Source organism: Cupressus sempervirens, chromosome 2, assembly GCF_028749045.1.
Source record: "Cupressus sempervirens isolate cs-2001-9-10 chromosome 2, ASM2874904v1, whole genome shotgun sequence".
Classification (NCBI taxonomy): domain Eukaryota; kingdom Viridiplantae; phylum Streptophyta; class Pinopsida; order Cupressales; family Cupressaceae; genus Cupressus; species Cupressus sempervirens.
The window spans coordinates 163,915,873-163,937,766 of NC_143119.1; positions in this window are offsets into that span (position 1 = coordinate 163,915,873).

Genomic DNA, 21,894 nt, shown 5'->3' on the forward strand with positions numbered 1-21,894 from the left:
CTGATGAACAATAAAACGTAACATCATAGGATCAATTATGAAGCTCCCCATAGTTATGATTGAAGGTTAACATATAAGTGGAGGCTTATTTCAAAAGGTTTATGATGTAACAATGAAGGTTAATTAACTACCAAGCATAAAAGTGGAGATCTTTAGCAATTAAGCTTACAAACCTACAATCCAAGGGGAATTCAATTGAGCATAAAGGCATATGCCCAAAAGTTAAAAAGTGCATAAATAGAATTCACCTAGATTTATAAAGGACAAGGGCTTTGACCAATCATATGTTTTTCATAAAATAAGAATAGCTAAGTTGGATGATAATGTCACCAAAGTTTTGAAATGACACCTTGACTATAAATTTGAATCCTCATGCATGCAAGTATTAAATGGAATAAGTGGAGTTCATGGGGCACATTCTTACATAAAGACATTCTCTAAAATAAAAAAGACATTAGTTTCCAAAAGCAAAAAGTTTCATTGAGTTGCACAACACTTAAATTTCAATATTTGTAGAGATTTTCTTGGTAATTTTAGAGTTTTATTACGAAGGGAAGAATTTTAGAGGTAGGAGGTGATGAGGCTTAGTCACAAGAGGTGGAAATTATCTAGGCATCATCTACAAAGATTTAAAAAATGAGGTAGAGAAAGAAAAATAAATATGATGATGAGTGGGCTAAGCTTTTTATAGGATCATCAAATGTTATTTCTACAAATGACTATAGTTTTAGTAATCCTTACATATACTATAGAGATTCCATTTGGCCAAATACAAATAGGTATGATTTTTACATGTTCTTTTATACCAACAAATTTAAGAAGCCACTAGCTTAAAATCAATGTAGAAGAAATCTAGCAAGCTTATTTTCCCTAAAGTGTATATGGATATGGATTTAATGAAAGCTCTAATAGCAGCTTACAACCCTACCAACAAGTCATTCCATAAGAAGAATGGTAGCATTCTGTGCACATTCAATCATGCATCTTTCATAGAAGCTTTTGGACTTGAGGGTAAAATGAGTGTGGAGGTTGATATTAAAGACTTCCAAGAGAAATTTGAAAGGAATGTTAAATTCTACACTAGTAAGGTGATGATTCATCACATCCCTTCTGAGTTAAAATCGATATGAGAGGTTCCCAAGAAGGTAGATAAGATGCTATGAGTTGATAAGTTTAAGAACTATAATCAAAGCACATTCTATAGTTTTCATGAGGCTTTGGAAAGTGATGGATTAGATATGGTGTTTGGAGGTCCTTACCTCATGGCTTTGAATATCTAGGATCCATTCACCAATATTGAGAAGATGCCAAAACAAATTGCTGCTGCTCAAAAGGGAGAGTTTGGAAACTTTAAGATTCATCGTTACTCATTGTTAATGCATCTCACTTTGTACAAAAATATTGGCTACTTTAGTGTTGATTTCATTGATCAAACTTCAAACCTAGATGGAGACTTGCTAGTGCACCTATGGACTCGGGTATGGGATAGGCACTACCCTTATTCTTTTTCTAATTCTTTCTTTAATAGTCTTAGTTTTGTTGTCACAAGGATCTTAAGTGCCCTACTACATAGGCTCCCTAAGCTTTTGAGGGGGATATTAAGGCCAACATGGTTAAAAGATGATGCCAAATTGGACCACAATTGGGGTGATAAGTTTTTATTTCAAAATATTTCAGTTATGAGAGTATATGCACATGCCCACAATCCCCACATATTCTACCAAAATAGATACCACTTAGGTTGGGGATTATGGAGTCTTTATGGCAATTGATCATGATGGATAGGGAATATCTAGGCCCTAAATTGCATAAATGGATATTCTTGTGTAGATTTTGTATGATAGGGGATTTCACAATTGGAAAGGTGTCCATTGACCAAATCCACAAATATCTCAGACATTACGGCCTATCTTCTATACCTTACATGATCTATGACCTTGAGAGTGTTGTTAGAAATGCATTAAAAGAAATAAGAAATTACAATCTCCCTAACAAAAAGGAATTACCTTAGGAAGACATCATTAGAAAAAATTTAATTGAAAGTGAGGTAGAGGATAGAATTAATAAATTTTAGGATATATAGAGGGTAGAGAGAGAGAGAGATGAAGAAAAGTGATCCCAATTCTGAAGGTTTTTGCATAGAGGTGGCCTATCCTCTTATGCTTGAAAAGATGTTGCAAAGCTATTACCGCATAATGTCTCAATTACCACAGGATATCGAAGAGGAGGACATGGTGAATCCATATTCCCCTGAACTTGATGTGGAATTGGAAGAAAATGAAGAAGAAGATCAGCCTAAGGCCTCTCCATGGGTAGAAAAAGGAAATAAGAGACAAAGAATTGTCCATATGCCTGAAAGGTGAAGGAAAGGACACTACAACTAATACGTAGAAGAAGTTAGTACTTCATTGATATGAGACAAAGTTTCATTTAGGAAAGGGTTAAGGCAACATAGAACTTATTAACTGAATTATGGTTAACTACAAAAACATTGGATGACATGATTATGCATGCTGAGAAACTCTTGGAGGATGATGATTTTGTGAAAAATCTAGATTTTAAAAGCTTCTTAAATAAGGTAAAATAGAGTGAATTAATTATGATGCTAAAACCTGGGGAAAGTGAGGAGAAAATAAAGGAGTTCATTGAAAATATCTTGGCTTATGACCCTAATAGTGAAACTATGATTGTCATTGAGGCTAGAGATCTTGTACAAAAAATTACAATTCTTCTAGTACTAGGTTGGAATTTGGGAACAACATTTGCACTAGACCAAACAAGAAGAAAAGGCAAGGAAGTGTCTTATGATGCCTTTGGTTCTCAAGGCCTACAAAGAGGCTTAGGATTTAATATAGATAGTAAATCATTGGCTATATGGAGTATTTTTCCTAAAACAAATAAGCCTAGGCTCATGGATGTCCAAGACACAACTCAAGTATGTGTTATAATATGGACTTCAGATTCTACCACTAGCATCGATATTTCAAGTGCTTTGAAGAACTTTTCATTTATGAACGAGGAAAAAGTAGGAAAAATTGAGGATCAATTGGCTCAAACTTTCACAGAGTACATAGACAATAGAAAGTTATATGAGGAAGAGCTTAAAAAGAGCTATGTATTTGAGAAAGGGTGAATGAGCTAGAAGAGAAAGTATGTGGGTTTGAGAATGAAGTTTCCTCCTTAAAAGATAAGATCAAGGGGATGAAGCAAAATAGATCAAAAGTAAGGATTGATGCTAGAGAAGAGTCCACTAAATAAATTCCACCCTTGATAGAGGATAAAGTAGTTGGCACTATTCAAGAATTTTTTTTCATGGAAATTGAGTCTTGTACTCAAGATAACTAGCTCAAGGTCAATGCACTAAAAGGATTGTTGAGTCATAGGGTGGAAGTGCTAAAAGGGATGTCAAAAAAAATTCATAGAATTTTCATGTCCTTACAAGGTGCAGAGCATACATGCAATGAAGCACTCACATGGCTATGAATCTAGAGCTACCATATATCCTTAATTAGTTGGTTCCATATATTCAATTCTTTGACATATTGATTTATTTTGATGGCTATGAATCCAGAGCTACTAGATAAAAGTTTTACTATGAAAGAGGCTCTGGAGTTAGTTAAAGAATTGATCCTCTATATCTTTTTGGTGTCATTTTTGATATGTGTCTCCCCAATCCATAGCTTGTTGCAATCCTTATTCTATAAAAGGATTTTCAAGATTGGGGAGAAGGGTCCAAATTCTAATCTTGTAATTTATATTAGTTTGAGTTAGTCCTTAATTTTTTACTAAGTTTTTGATGCATTTGACTTATTTTATAGAAGTCTATAAATTAATGAAAGTCTGGATTTAGTCATACATCTCTATCAAATTTCATATTAGAACTATGTATTAATTTCAAGGAAATTAATAGAAGCAAGCTTTGAAAAATATCTATGTCTTATAATTATGTCTTTTTTTGATGTCTTTGTGATTTTGAGAATGAATGAGCAAGTTTCATTTTATTCAAATGCAATTTGATAAATTGTAAGTCATTTTAGAAGCTATTTTTAATTCAAGAATTAAGTAAATGCTTCTACTGAATGATAGGATAATGTGGAATATGAAAGGGATTTGATAAGTAGAGGATTTAAAGTTTTATAGTTGATACATTTAATCGCAAGTCAATTCAATAGATCTTGAAGATAGCTGATATGACTCTGTTTGACGATGGATTAAGGCACTAGTCTTTAAGTTGAAGAAATCAAACAATATTAATCTTGTCTTAGCATGAACACATTTTAAAATCAAAATCATTAAAGTTACTGTCATAATGGAATTTAAAGTTGGTCAATACTTATTACATAATTTTGTCAAGTTTATTATTAGCTTCAATTAGTTTTTCATTTGTCCTGCAATTTTAGGAAGTCTTCAAGACCAAATCTATTGTGTAGGGTTTGAATTAATGAGTATCATACTTAAAAGTTTTTCAAATCCTTAGGTTGACACACCTTGGTTTAGCAAAACCTAAAGTGTAGAAAGCATTATTGCTTTGTTAAGTTGGTTCAGGACTAAATGAGATATGTCAATCACGAGAAGTAGCTAAACCCTAGGTAATACACCATTTGTAGTTTTTCCTAGTTTTATACATGTAAATATGTTAAATTAGAAACCAACAAAAATAATGACTTTATTGGGGAGTAATATAGAGATTAAAAAATAATTGTAGTACATGTCAGGTCCTTTTCCTATTGGGATAGAGCAGGATTATTTCTTGTCATAATCATTCGACAAATTTTGTCTGGTTAAAGCTATACTTGTGTTTTCAATAGTGAGCAATTCTGTGATAGTTTCAATATATTTCATATCAATAACATTTCCCATAAGTAGTGAGTGGCAACTCTGAAGTCATAGAACCAGTGCCATTTATTTTTTAAACTAAGAATAGAAGAAATAACACATGGGCATTTGTTATAAAAAACCTAGAAGTAAATCTTTAGGGAGATCTTCCTCCAAAAGGAAGAAAGAGTTGGTTAGCAAAAAAGAGTGAACCACCAAGAGAATCAAACCCTCAAGAACAAGTTACTACAAGTAAGCAATCAAATCATTCTATTAGTGAGAAATAATCTTCCTATAAAAGCTTTAACTCTATTACTAAACTCTCTGATGACAATTTCTATGACACCCCAGAGGTCATAGGTTAGAAGAAACTAATATACCAAGATCCAGTAAATATGGAAAAAGGAAAAAAGAAATGATTTATTCCATATCCATCAAGACCCTATCCTTCTCAAACCATCCCCATAAGGATTTAGTACATGTATATCCTATAGATACATACACGACTTCTAGTTCTAAAGAGGTTAGACCAAATCGAGATGATTTGAGCATGTTGAGAATACAATTTGTTGGGCATTGCTTCTCTAGAAAGGAAAAATGAAAGGGCTAATGCTCCTTGGAAACCAATGATATTAGATGATGTTGTTGACCTAAGAAAGCAGCAAGAATATTTGTTGAATAACCAAGAATTTGAAAAGGAAGGCCCTATTGTTAGGTAGATGCAAAGTTACAAAACCATATTAGTTGAAAATAATGAGGATACAAATGCTAAATCATTTGTTGTTGAAGAAGAAAAAGGAAATAAAAAGTTGATTGGTCCTACAATAAATGAACCCATAAGGATAACAAGTTCTCAACAAACTATGTTAGCCTTTAATATAGAATTGGAGAAGAAAATAAAAGAGGGAAGATCTGGAAAAATAATTGGAAAGAGTAGAGAATGAGGCTACTATTGTAAAGATGAAAAGGAGGATTCATTTTATCAATAGCACCTCTAATGTGCAAACAAAAATTACTCCTAAATAGGCATGCCTTCTAGTTCTATGCAAAAACCTAGTACTAGTAAGACTATTACATTTGATATCCCTCCTTCATCATCTAAGAAAATGGATACTAAGGTTAAGGTAGTTTCAACACTAGTATAGATAACACATCTATGTCTAGTGGTCACTCTATGGTGGAAATAAAAAGGAGACCAATTCAATTAGAAAGATATAGATAGTTATGTTTTAATGGGATTCTTGGATATCCAAATACTATTGTGCAAAAATTGAGAAACAAATTGACATTTTTTTCTAGAAATAATGTTGTTACTTGTGAAGATCATTTGAATTGTTTCCTAGACTTTCTAAATGATTATGAAGTTGAGCATGAAGATGTGGTTATTAAGTTATTTCTGGGTAAAAGGAAAAACCTATGTCACCCTTTTGTAAAGGAAAAGGCTAACAGAAGTATGACAGTTCACCTTCAATGACATAAAATTGGTATTATTATTTTTAATTTGAAAATAAAGTAAACTAATGAAATGTGTAGAAATGAAGGAAGTTTAGGATTATAATTTTTCATAATTATTTGGAATAAGAATTGATATAATTTCCTAATTTTTATAAATAAATTTTTAGCTATTGAAAAACATTGAAAATTAGGGGTCTAGTTCCCACCAACGAATTATATGGAAATAAAATTATTTCCCTTTGATCTTCAACTATCTTATAGATAACATATATAGCTAGAACAATCAAAAGTGAAAATTAGCTTTAGACCTAATCAAAAGGGAAATATAGCAAGAGGTAGATAAGATGGATCAAGTCTTGAATGCCATTAAAGATCCCAAAATCCCCATAAATAGAAATGACAGAGCCCCTCCCATAGACAAATCAAAGTTCTAAGGAAATTATAATGGGTAAAGTAGGCTTTAGAATTACCCCTACAATACCCAATGGAAGGATGGCAAAGCTATTTTTCCTCCTCTAAAAAATTAAAAATGACAAAGTCACCCCTGATCCTTTGCAAAGAGCCTCTATCAATATGAAAGATGATTCCCAATGGTGTATTGTATGTCAACTACCTAACTCATAAAAACATTGCGTTGTTGCTATTTATTTTTCTAGATCTCAAAGTGAAAATGATGAACAACTTGACCAAGAAGATAATAGTGATGACATAGGTTGTAACATGGTTAAATCCTATTATGATGATGTATCTAATTGTGAGGATGATGATAATGATGTGAATGTTAGAAGATGAATTCATGATGTTATACATCAACAAGTTTTCTCGAATGAGGATGAAGTGAATGATATAACCTACAATATGACTTCCTTAAAGGATGAAGTAGTTATGAGAAGACCTACTAAGGAGGAATTTGATGAAATTACTGCTAACCTAATTGTATAAGTTCATACAAGAGGTATGGTAATTAGGAATGATGGGGGTAAAGTGACCAATATTTTTGTCAAGAAAATAGATCCTAAGGAGCCTAGAACAAATAAACCTAAAAATGGTTATGACATCAAGATCAAGAATTTGAGCAAGAAATGGGAGCTCAAGAAAGAAGATGCTTCAAATATTCCCAAGGCTCAAAATAAGGATGGAAAGAAGGAAGGAGAAAAATCATCTGACGCTATTAAAAATAAAGAGTAGAAAAATCATAGTGTTGTTATTATCTCTGAGAAACACAAAGAGACAAAAGATATGCAAAAAGAAACTCCTCCCACCCCTCATGTTGATATGTTGTCTATGCTATCATGGGTTATAGTAAAAGTCCCACTCTCAGATTTGTTAAGAATCCCAAAACATAAGGATAAAGACTTGACATGGGTTGGGAATGTTGAGAGCATGTTGACTAGAATTATAATTCAAGTGAATCATCTAAGGAAAAGAAAGAACTAGTAGAAATGAATGGTGTTGTGTCCCAAATCCCACCCATGTATTTAGATGATTTAGTGAATCAGTGCTTAGGAAATATAGATCCATTTTTCTTAAGCATTATTATGAATGGAAAGATATTTAAAAACTATATGATAGACTTTGGTACATCAAATACGGTAATGCCTTTTGAGGTTATGGAAAAATTAGGATTAAAGGTAGATACTACTTAGGGTAGATGTTGTGCTATGGACCAAAGAAAGGTTACTATTATAGGAACAATAAGTGCACTACCCTATAGATTATTTTTCTATCCTAAAAAATAATTAACAATGAGTGTCATAGTTGTGGATATTCCACCCCAATATGTATGCTATTGTCTAGGAAGTGGAGTGCAACAATGGGTGGAAGCCTACAATGTGATTTTTCGCATGCAACATTTAAATTGATTACGAGTTGGTTAAGATCAATAGAGAACCAAAGAGTATTCATATGATTGAACAAAATGTTGATGATGACATGACATATTTTGTAGATATTGGTATTAACTCATTCAGGGCCGAGGTCCTAGTTTTGGAGAAAGAATATGCTAAATCACTTATTGTAGCAGCAATTGAAATGAAACCAAACAAAGTGGATTTGTCGACCATGTATTTTGATGGTGCTTGCTACAAGGATGGGTCTGGAGCAAGTATTCTTTTGATACCCCCTAATGTAATTACTTATAATTTTTCTTTCGCCTTGAGTTTCAAATTCACCTTAATGCTTTAGAGTGTAAAGCATTGTTGCTAGGTTTAAGATTAGAATATAAGCATAGAATTAAATATTTTCATTTAATTGGAGACTAAAAATTGGTTGTATCTCAAGTAAAGTATGTTTATGTCTCTAAGAATAAAAGATTACGAAAATATAGAAATGCTATATGGGACATGGTACAGAATTTTGATGGATTTGAGATATCTTGGGTAGAGAGAGGTAACAAAAAGATGGCTGATTTATTAGCCAACATTTCCTAAAAACCCAATGATTTCCCATTTCTGGTGTATCAAAGGTAGAGATAAAAACTTGACCATCTATCTCTAATGATAGAGAAAATTTGGCAATTTTTTGAAGATGACAAAGACATCTTAAGGTTCTTAAATTGTGAAGACTAGTTTTGGGATTAGGAGAGTGATTGTGTTGCTATGGTTGACACAAAAAAAGGTAAGGATACTATCTTTGGGAAATAAGTGGCTTAGTTGTAAAAAACAAGATTCCCAAAGGGTTGGTAGCATTAGAAGCCATTTTTGATAATCATGAAAAATCTTAGTTGAATGCTAAAGAGCGTGATGCTAAGGAGTTAGAGGAGATAAATCTTGGAACTAAAGATGCACCAAAGAAGGTATATATGTTGGATGCAATTGAATAAATTGTGTGTTGTCTTTGATGTTACAAAAATGTCATGTTAGTTGACAATCAGTGTATACTGAGCTCACTTGGTCAATGAAGATAGTTTTCCTTATCTATCGAGCATTCCTAAGGTTTCTCTGTATAGAAGGTAGTATATACTGAGCTCACTCGAGTGTCAAAAGAATTTATGCAGAAAAAAGTGTTAACCGAGTGAGCTCAACTAACAAAGCAATATTGAATAGATCTAGTATTAACCAAGTTCACTCATTTACCAAAGAAATTTTGTAAGTTCGTAGTGTTAACCAAGCTCCTATTGACTAACACAGGAAATTCCTTCAGAATTAGTTTCTACCAAGTTGGATCGCCTACCAAAGGATTTTCTTATTTTGGCATGTAAAGATTAATTATTTTACCTATTAATTCCAATTGACTATGGTAATGAATATTGGTTATTCTAATTTGTATTTGAGCTGACTTGTCAATCTAGAAGGTATAAGTAAAAGGTCAATTTGTATTTTCAAAAAAAAAAGTAGTTGTGTTGAATGCATGGTAAGAGCTGAAGAACAAAAGTGAACTTGAAGGATAAGTAGAATATTCTTGTAGAGTAGAAAAGTGTTATTCAATCAAGGGGTATGTGCAAGATCACGGTGTACCAAACTATGGCCTTAAGTGGCAGTGAAAAATCAGCAAATCAGGTTTATGTCAACTTGACACATAATTTTGAAGTGGTTATGGACTTTATATCAAAAAGTTGTAAGAAAATAATTTGTAGAAAATTGAATGTAGTTTCTAAATTACTAGGCCTTATCAGGAGAAAAAAATAATTGATTGGTCAAAAGTTTGAATTTTAATGTAGTACTAAGAAAATTTCAAGGCGAAAATAAAAAGTAGGTGTATGTCTGACCACCTTAATCAAAATCAAATCATAATATTTTTTTAATATAATTATAGATATGAAAACTAGACTCATGCCCGGATGTGACACATATTTTTTGATATTTTTATTCCAAATAAATAATTAAATATGAATTTTCTACCAAAACTTTTTTAGATTAAAAAAAGTCCCATGTCTGACCACCCTAACTAATAGAAAATTTGATCAATTTTTTTTTTTTTTTTTTTTTCTTATACTACGCGAAGTATAGAATGTGACACAACTTTTAGATTTAAAAAATGTTATACCATTTGAAAGTTATAGCTATATTTCATTTAGTATGTCAATCAGCACTTTACAATAATCTTCATTGATAATTAACTAATAAATACTTATTGAACTTAGAATTTGACAGAAATTATATTGATGGAATCTAGAGAGCGATATTAAAAAACCCATTTCATTTCATTCAATTTCGATCAAAATAACATTGTCAGATGGCTACCCGAAGTCTGAGTATCACTAAAACTCTCTACAAACACGTCTTTGGGGTTGACCGGGCAGGCTTGGTAAATACCAAGCCTGATCGGATATCCGATTTGACATCGGATATCCGATATGGCTCAGTAGTCAAATTCCAAAAATCTTCAAATTTTGGAGGAAAATTCGATTTAAACGTTCTAGTTTTTTATTTTTAAATTATTTCACTTATATTAATATGTAAAGGCATATTTTAATATATTATATATATATAATAACGTAATGTAAACATACAAGATATAATCTAGTAATATATAATAATATCTTATGTTAATCTTATTACAATCTATAAATATAATATATATTATTATTATTTTTACTAAATATAATAACGTAATTTATATATATATATAAAATACGTATTATATATTATTATATTAATATGTATGTTATTAATATATACAATAATGTAATATTTTCATTAAATGTAATATGTATTATATATTATTATATTAATATGTATAATAATATAATATTTATATAACAACGTAATATTTTTATTAAATATAATATATATTATAAATATTACTATATTAATATGTATGTTATTAATATATTTATATAATAACGTAATATTTTCATTAAATATAATAATGTAATATGTATATGTATATATATATATTATTATATTGATATGTATATTATTAATATATATGTATATTATTAAAATATAAGAGTCAAAGGGGGTCATAGGGTGACCTATAACCCTCTTTGACCCATTAAACAACGATATATGTCTCTAGGGGTCCTAGGACCCCTAGGGACATATGTTGTCTTTTAATGGGTCAAAGGGGGTCCCTTTGACCCATTAAATGATGACATATGTCCCTAGGACCCCCAGGGACATAGCCGAATCATTCATATCGGTCAAAGGGGGTCATAGGGTGACCTATGACCGCCTTTGACCCATTAAACGACGACATATGTCTTTAGGGGTCCTAGGACCCCTAGGGACATATTCGAATGGGTATTATAGGTCAAATGGGGTCATAGGTCTTGACCCATTAAACGATGACATATGTCCCTAGGGGTCCTAGGACCCCTAAGGACATAGTCAAATCGTTCATATAGGTCAAATGGGGTCACAAGGTGACCTATGACCCCCTTTGACCCATTAAATGACGACATATGTCCCTACGGGTCCTAGGACCCCCAGGGACATAGTCGAATCATTCATATGGGTCAACCCTATGACCCCCTTTGACCTATTAAACAACGACATATGTCCCTAGGGGTCCTAGGACCTCTAAAGACATATTCGAATGGGTAATATGGGTCAAAGGGCATCATAGGGTGACCTATGAACCTCTTTGACCCATTAAATGACGACATATGTCCCTAGGGGTCCTAGGACCCCTAGGGACATATTCCAATCGTTCATATGGGTCAAAGGGCGTCATAGGGTGACCTATGACCCTCTTTGACCCATTAAATGATGATATATGTCTCTAGGGGTCCTAGGACCCCTAGGGACATATTCGAATGGGTAATATGAGTCAAAGGGGGTCATAGGGTGACCTATGACCCTCTTTGACTCATTAAACGATGACATATTTCTCTAGGGGTCCTTGGACCCTTAGGGACATATTCGAATTGTTCATATGGGTCAAAGGGGGTCATAGGGTGACTTATGACCCCCTTTGACCCATTAAACGACAACATTTGTCCCTAGGGGTCCTAGGACCCCTAGGGACATATTTGAATGGGTAATATGGGTCAAATGGGGTCATAGGGTAACCTATGACCCTTTTTGACCCATTAAACGATGACATATGTCCCTAGGGGTCCTTGGACCCCAAGAGACATATTCGAATGGGTAATATGGGTCAAAGGGGGTCATAGGGTGACCTATGACCCTCTTTGACCCATTAAACGATGACATATGTCCCTAGGGGTCCTAGGACGCTAGGGACATATTCGAACTGTTCATATGGGTCAAAGGGGGTCATAAGGTGACCTATGACCCCCTTTGACCCATTAAACGACGACATATGTCCCTAGGAGTCCTATGACCCCTAGGGACATATTCGAATGTGTAATATGGGTCAAATGGGGTCATAGGTTACCCTATGACCCTCTTTGACCTATTAAACGATGACATATGTCTCTAGAGGTCCTAGGACCCCTAGTGACATATTCGAATCGTTCATATGGGTCAAAGGGGGTCATAGGGTCACCTATGACCCTCTTGACTCATTAAACGACGATATATGTCTCTAGGGGTCCTAGGACCCCTAGGGACATATTCGAATAGGTAATATGGATCAAAGGGGGTCATAAGGTGACCTATGACCCTCTTTGACCCATTAAACGACGACATATGTCCCTAGGGGTCCTCGGACCCCAAGGGACATATTCGAATGGGTAATATGGGTCAAAGGGGGTCATAGGGTGACCTATGACCCTCTTTGACCCATTAAACGATGACATATGTCCCTAGGGGTCCTAGGACCCTAGGGACATATTCGAATCGTTCATATGGGTCAAAGGGGGTCATAGGGTGACCTATGACCCCCTTTGACTCATTAAACGATGACATATGTCCCTAGGGGTCCTAGGATCCCTAGGGACATATTTGAATCATTCATATGAGTCAAAGGGGGTCGTAGGGTGACCTATGACCCCCTTTGACCCATTAAACGATGACATATGTCCCTAGGCGTCCTAGGACCCCTAGGGACATATTCGAATGGGTAATATGGGTCAAATAGGGTCATAGGGTAACCTATGACCCTCTTTGACCCATTAAATGACGACATATGTCTCTAGGGGTCCTAGGGCCCCTAGGGACATATTCGAATCATTCATATGGGTCAAAGGGGGTCATAGGGTGACCTATGACCCCCTTGACCCATTAAACGATGATATATGTCTCTAGGGGTCCTAGGACCCCTAAGGACATATTCGAATGGGTAATATGGGTCAAAGGAGGTCCTAGGGTGACCTATGACCCTCTTTGACCCATTAAACGACGACATATGTCCCTAGGGGTCCTAGGACCCATAGGGACATATTAGAATGGGTAATATGGATCAAAGGGGGTCATAGGGTGATCTATGACTCTCTTTGACTCATTAAATGAAGACATATGTCCCTAGGGGTCCTAGGACCTTAGGGACATATTTGAATGGTTCATATGGGTCAAAGGGGGTCATAGGGTGACCTATGACCTCCTTTGACCCATTAAACGACGACATATGTCCCTAGGGGTCCTAGGGATATATTCAAATCGTTCATATGAGTCAAAGGGGGTCATAGGGTGACCTATGACCCCCTTTGACCCATTAAATGACGACATATGTCCCTAGGGGTCATAGGACCCTAGGGACATATTCGAATGGTTCATATGGGTCAAAGGGGGTCATAGGGTGACATATGACCCTCTTTGACCCATTGAACGACGACATATGTCCCTAGGGGTCCTAGTACCCCTAGGGAAATATTTGAATCGTTCATATGAGTCAAAGGGGGTCATAGGGTGACCTATGACCCCATTTGACCCATTAAACAATGACCCCTAGGGACATATTCAAATCGTACATATGGGTCAAAGGGGGTCATAGGGTGACCTATGACCGTCTTTGACCCATTAAATGACGACATATGTCCCTAAGGGTCCTTGGACCCCAAGAGATATATTTGAATCGGTAATATGGGTGAAAGGGGGTCATAGGGTGACCTATGACCCTCTTTGACCCATTAAACGACGACATATGTCCCTAAGGGTCCTATGACCCTTAGGGACATATTCAAATTGTTCATATGGGTCAAAGGACGTCATAGGGTGACCTATGACCCCCTTTGACCCATTAAACGATGACATATGTCCCTAGGGGTCCTAGGACCCCTAGGGACATATTCGAATGGGTAATATAGGTCAAATGGGGTCATAGGTCTTTGACCCATTAAACAATGACATATGTCTCTAGAGGTCCTAGGACCCCTAGGGACATATTCGAATCGTTCATATGGGTCAAAGAGGGTCATAGGGTGACCTATGACCCTCTCTGACCCATTAAACGACGAGATATGTCGCTAGGGGTCCTAGAACCCCTAGGGACATATTTGAATCAATAATATGAGTCAAAAGGGGTCATAGGATGATCTATGACCCACTTTGACCCATTAAACGATGACATATGTCTTTAGGGGTCATAGGACCTCTAGGGACATATTCGAATGGGTATTATGGGTCAAAGGGGGTCATAGGGTGACCTATGACCCTCTTTAACCCATTAAACGATGACATATGTCCCTAGGGGTCCTTGGACCCCAAGGGACATATTCAAATGGGTAATATGGGTCAAAGGGGGTCATAGGGTGACCTATGACCCTCTTTGACCCATTAAATGACGACATATGTCCCTAGGGGTCCTAGGATCCCTAGGGACATATTTGAATCTTTCATATGAGTCAAAGGGGGTCATAAGGTGACCTATGACCCCCTTTAACCCATTAAACGACGACATATGTCTCTAGGGGTCCTAGGACCCCTAGGGACATATTCGAATAGGTAATATGGGTCAAATGGGGTTATAGGGTAACCTATGACCCTCTTTGACCCATTAAACAACAACATATGTCCCTAGGGGTCCTCAGACCCCTAGGGACATATCCGAATCGTTCATATGGGTCAAAGAGGGTCATAGGGTGACTTATGACCCACTTTGACCCATTAAACGACGACATATGTCCCTAGGGGTCCTCGGACCCCTATGGACATATTCGAATCGTTCATATGGGTCAAAGGGGGTCATAGGATGGCCTATGACCCTCTTTGACCCATTAAATGAAGACATATATCTCTAGGGGTCCTAAGACCCCTAGGGACATATTCGAATCGTACATATGGGTCAAAGGGGTCATAGGCTGACCTATGACCCTCTTTGACCCATTAAACGATGACATATGTCTTTAGAGACATATTCGAATGGGTATTATGGGTCAAAGGGGGTCATAGGTTGACCTGTGACCCTCTTTGACCCATTAAACGACGACATATGTCCCTAGGGGTCCTTAGATCCCAAGAGACATATTCGAATGGGTAATATGGGTCAAAGGTGGTCATAGGGTGACCTATGACCCTCTTTGACCCATTAAATGACGACATATGTCCCTAGGGGTCCTAAGACCCTAGGGACATATTCGAATTATCCATATGGGTCAAAGGGGGTCATAGGGTGACCTATGACCCCCTTTGACCCATTAAAGAACGATATATGTCCCTTGGGGTCCTAGGACCCCTAGAGACATATTTGAATGGGTAATATGGGTCAAATAGAGTCATAGGGTAACCTATGACCCTCTTTGACCCATTAAACCATGACATATGTCTCTAGAGGTCCTAGGACCCCTAGGGACATATTCGAATCGTTCATATGGGTCAAAAGGGGTCATAGGGTGACCAATGACCCTCTTGACCCATTAAACGATGATATATGTCTCTAGGGGTCGTAGGACCCCTAGGGACATATTCGAATGGGTAATATTGGTCAAAGGGGGTCATAGGGTGACCTATGACCCTCTTTGAGCCATTAAACGACGACATATGTCCTTAGGGGTCCACGGACCCCAAGGGACATATTCGAATGGGTAATATGGGTCAAAGGGGGTCATAGAGTGACTTATGATCCTCTTTAACCCATTAAACGATGACATATGTCCCTAGGGGTCCTAGGACCCTAGAGACATATTTGAATCGTTCATATGGGTCAAAGGGGGTCATAGGGTGACCTATGACCCCCTTTGACCCATTAAACGACGAAATATGTCCCTAGGGGTCCTAGGACCCCTAGGGACATATTTGAATCATTCATATGAGTCAAAGGGGGTCATAAGGTGACCTATGACCCCCTTTGACCCATTAAACAATGACATATGTCCCTAGGATTCCTAAGACCCCTAGGGACATATTCGAATCGTACATATGGGTCAAAGGGGTTCATAGGGTGTCCTATGACCCCCTTTGACCCATTAAACGACGACATATGTCCCTAGGGGTCGTAGGAGCCCTAGGGACATATTCGAATGGGTAATATGGGTCAAATGGGGTCATAGGGTAACCTATGACCCTTTTTGACCCATTAAACGATGACATATGTCTCTAGAGTTCCTAGGAACCCTAGGGACATATTCGAATCGTTCATATGGGTCAAAGGGGGTCATAGGGTGACCTATGACCCTCTTGACCCATTAAACGACGATATATGTCTCTAGGGGTCCTAGGACCCTTAGGGACATATTCGAATGGGTAATATGTGTCAAAGGGGGTCATAGGGTGACCTATGACCCTCTTTGACCCATTAAACGACGACATATGTCCCTAGGGGTCGTCGGACCCCAAGGGACATATTCGAATGAGTAATATGGGTCAAAGGAGCTCATAGGGTGACCTATGACCCTCTTTGACTCATTAAACGATGACATATGTCCCTAGGGGTCCTAGGACCCTAGGGATATATTCGAATCGTTCATATGGGTCAAAGGGGGTCATAGGGTGACCTATGACCCTTTTTGACTCATTAAACGACGACATATGTCCCTAGGGGTCCTAGGACCCCTAGGGACATATTTGAATCATTCATATGAGTCAAAGGGGGTTGTAGGGTGACCTATGATCCCCTTTGACCCATTAAACGACGACATATGTCCCTAGGGGTCCTAGGACCCCTAGGGACATATTCGAATCGGTAATATGGGTCAAATGGGGTCATAGGGTAACCTATGACCCTTTTTGACCCATTAAATGACGACATATGTCTCTAGGGGTCCTAGGACACCTAGGGACATATTTGAATCATTCATATGGGTCAAAGGGGGTCATAGGGTGACCTATGACCCTCTTGACCCATTAAACGATGATATATGTCTCTAGGGGTTCTAGGACCCCTAGGGACATATTCGAATGGGTGATATGGGTCAAAGGGGGTCATAGGGTGACCTATGACCCTCTTTGACCCATAAAACGATGACATATGTCCCTAGGGGTCATAGGACCCCTAGGGACATATTCGAATGGGTAATATGGGTCAAAGGGGGTCATAGGGTGACCTCTGACCCTCTTTGACCCATTAAACAAAGACATATGTCCCTAGGGGTCCTAGGACCCTAGGGACATATTCGAATGGTTCATATGGGTCAAATGGGGTCATAGGGTGACCTATGATCCTTTTTGACCCATTAAATGACGACATATGTCCCTAGGGGTCCTAGGACCCCTAGACACATATTCGAGCCGTTCATATGAGTCAAAGGGGGTCATAGGGTGACCTATGACCCCCTTTGACCCATTAAACGACGACATATGTCCCTAGGGGTCCTAGGACCCTAGGGTCATATTCGAATGGTTTATATGGGTCAAATGGGGTCATAGGGTGACCTATGACCCCCTTTGATGCATTAAAGGACGACATATGTCCCTAGGGGTCCTAGGACCCCTAGGGACATATTTGAATCGATCATATGAGTAAAAGGGGGTCATAGGGTGACCTATGAACCCCTTTGACCCATTAAACGATGACATATGTCCCTAGGGATCCTAGGACCCCTAGGGACATATTCGAATCGTACATATGGGTCAAAGGGGGTCATAGGGTGACCTATGACCCCCTTTGACACATTAAATGACGACATATGTTTCTAGGGGTCCTAGGACCCCTAGGGACATATTCGAATGGGTGTTATGAGTCAAAGGGCGTCATAGGTTGACCTATGACTCTCTTTGACCCATTAAACGATGACATATGTCCCTAGGGGTCCTTGGACCATAAGAGACATATTTGAATGGGTAATATGGGTCAAAGTGGGTCATAGGGTGATCTATGACCCTCTTTGACCCATTAAACGATGACATATGTCCCTAGGGGTCTTAGGACCCTAGGGACATATTCGAATTGTTCATATGGGTCAAAAGGGGTCATAGGGTGACCTATGACCCCCTTTGACCCATTAAACGACGACATATGTCCCTAGGGGTCCTAGTACAGCTAGGGACATATTCGAATGGGTAATATGGGTCAAATGGGGTCATAGGGTAACCTATGACCCTGTTTGACCCATTAAACGATGACATATGTCTCTAGAGGTCCTAGGACCCCTAGGGACATATTCGAATCGTTCATATGGGTCAAAGGGGGTCATAGGGTGACCTATGACCCTCTCTGACCCATTAAACGATGAGATATGTCGTTAGGGGTCCTAGGACCCCTAGGGACATATTCGAATGGGTAATATGGGTCAAAGGGGGTCATAGGGTGACCTATGACCCCCTTTGACCCATTAAATGATGACATATGTCTCTAGGGGTCGTAGGACCCCTAGGGACATATTCGAATGGGTGTTATGGGTCAAAGGGGGTCATAGGGTGACCTATGACCCTCTTTGACCCATTAAATGACGACATATGTCCCTAGGGGTCCTTGGACCCCAAGGGACATATTCGAATGGGTAATATGGGTCAAAGGGGGTCATAGGGTGACCTATGAACCTCTTTGACCCATTAAATGACGACATATGTCCCTAGGGGTCCTAGGACCCCTAGGGACATATTTGAATCGTTCATATAAGTCAAAGGGTGTCATAGGGTGACCTATGACCCCCTTTGATCCATTAAACGACGACGTACGTCCCTAGGGGTCCTAGGACCCCTAGGGACATAGTCGAGTCGTTCATATGGGTCAAAGGGGGTCATAGGGTGACCTATGACCCCCTTTGACCCATTAAATGACATCCCTCTTTGTATTATATATTATTATATTAATATGTATAATAATATAATATATATAACAACGTAATCTTTTTATTAAATATAATATATATTATAAATATTATTATATTAATATATTTGTTATTAATATATCTATATAATAACGTAATATTTTAGTATATATAACGTAATATTTTAGGATATACTATTTATACTATTTTAGGATAATAATTATAATATAAATAAACACTAAATATTAATATTATTATATGTATAGTAATAATAATAATACTATTATAGCTATAATAATAATATATATTAATACTATATATTGTAGCTTAATATAAATAAACACTATATATTTACACTATTATATCTATATTAATAATATTAATACTATTATAGTTATAATAATAATATTGATACTATAGGTATATTAATACTATTTTATATTAATATTATTGATATTTTATACTAATACTAATATACTATTAACTTAGTTATAAATTAAAGTCGTTTGCCTCCAAATATTTTCATAATATTAATATTATTTTGGCAAAGGAGGGAAACCTTAGCAAGTTTTCCCCCCAAAAGTCTTTTTCCTATATCGGATATCTGATTATACTGGCATCAATTTTGAAATATTTGACTGTCCCTACAGACCTGACAACATTACTTTTTTACCTTTTTTTCACGAGATTTGTAAAAAGTCATGTTTTGGGGCCCAACCAATCGAAAAGAATTCAAAAATATAACCTTAGGTGTTCGAATTTGTCATCTGAATGGGGAGCAACAGTCGTCGAAAGAATAAACGTTAAAGGAAGATATCCAATAAAGACATTGCAGCATATAGGGGAAAGGACAAAATGAAACACCGAAAAAAAAAACAAGGTATGCTAAATATCAATCAAGTTGACGATGAATTAATAGAAGGTGAAATCATAGAGTCAAATAATGAAAATGTACAGTTGGGGAATGAAAATGTAACTATTGAAAATGATAATGCGAAAATTGAAAATGTAGAGATTGAAAATTTTGAAGAAGAAATGCCACCAAGTCATAATCCAAATTGCATAATTGACCATGTCGAAGATGACAATGCATAGGAACTTAATGCACAAGAACCTTACATATCTCCTAATTATAATCGACATGAAGGTTCTAAAACACCAAAATGGATAATTGAAATTGATGAAACGATTATGACTAGTTTGGAAGGAAAAAAATCAGAAAGAACCATTCGGTTATGGGCTTTAAGACTATATCAGATGTTTTTCGGCAACAAGACAGTGGTAGAGCAATGTTAGCTTTTCATGCACTTATTAAAGATGCAAAAGATGAGACCTATGCTTTCCAAATTGAAAATTCGTGTCAATAAAAAGTTGGAAAGAAATGCCATTATTTTGAAGAATCTTTTCAGTGCTCTCAATAGCGTTGGGAAAAATAGCAGAGAGAAGGATAATAGAGCTGCTCGAAGGGTTATTACAACCTCTTTGGTAAGTCATCATTTGAGAAAGGGTAGATATATGAGACAAACTTGTATTGATTTGAATCTAAATCGTACTACTTTGAGAAGAGCACTTAATCGATGAGAGAAAATTGATGATCCTCTTCAAAATGAAACATGGGCATTTGGTGGGAGACTTCCACGTTTTGATAAGAAGCTATCCGACGATGTGAAGGAAGAAATTATACAATTTTGGCACTCTAACTCAAGAGTATCACCCAATGCTAAAGATGTCTTAAAGTTGAGAATTGGCATCAGAGACTGCACACCACATCCTAAACACTATTTGGAGGTAAGTCAAACTATGTTGTTCAAAAAATTTAGAGAGAGTCATCCAAGTGTTCATTTATCACAAAGGGCTTTTGAATCTTTGAAGCCATTTTATTGTGTGCCACTCAAAATTCGAAATACATGTTGTTGCAAATATCATGTTGAGTTTTCTATGCACCATGAACTATTATGCTCCATCCGTTCTACTTTGCATAGTAAAGAAATGTTGGAGGATTGTGGGGCTAGTGGGCTTCCAAAATCATCAAGAGACTTATTAGATCAACTCTTATGTCATAGAGTTGATGGTTGTTCCTTTTATAAAAGTGCTTGCTTAAATGAGAAGTGTTCAGAATGTGGTGGCTTATCCAAGTTTGACACATGTTTCCATGAGGGGTGTGAACAAGATCTTGGAAAGACAATAGTGAAAAAAAGGGTCTATGAAATGGTGAAATACACATTGAAGAGTGGGAGTGAGAGCTCTAGATGTGAATTGGTTGGAAAAGATATCAATGTGGCTAATTTTATTTCAGATTTCAAGGCAAATCTTTTTTACAAGTATGCAAGACATAGTCACAGGTCTCAGTGGTTGGATCAACAATTTAGAACGTGTAAGGATACTTTTCCCATTGGCACTATTATATCAGTTGTTGATTTTGCTGAGAACTACACATTGCAACCTCAAAATGAGACACAATCTCAGTATTACAACTCTATTCAGATTGTAATTTTTGTTCACATAACATATAGACATGCCCCTGATAGTGCGGAAGATAATCGAAAGATTATTAGAGAGTATCATTTTTATATGAGTGATGATAGATCTCACTCTCATGAGTTTGTGCAACATTGTTTCGAGAATTTTTTTTATTTCTTACACGAGCATGCAATTGCTATGGATAGACATATCATTTGGTTAGATAACTGTAC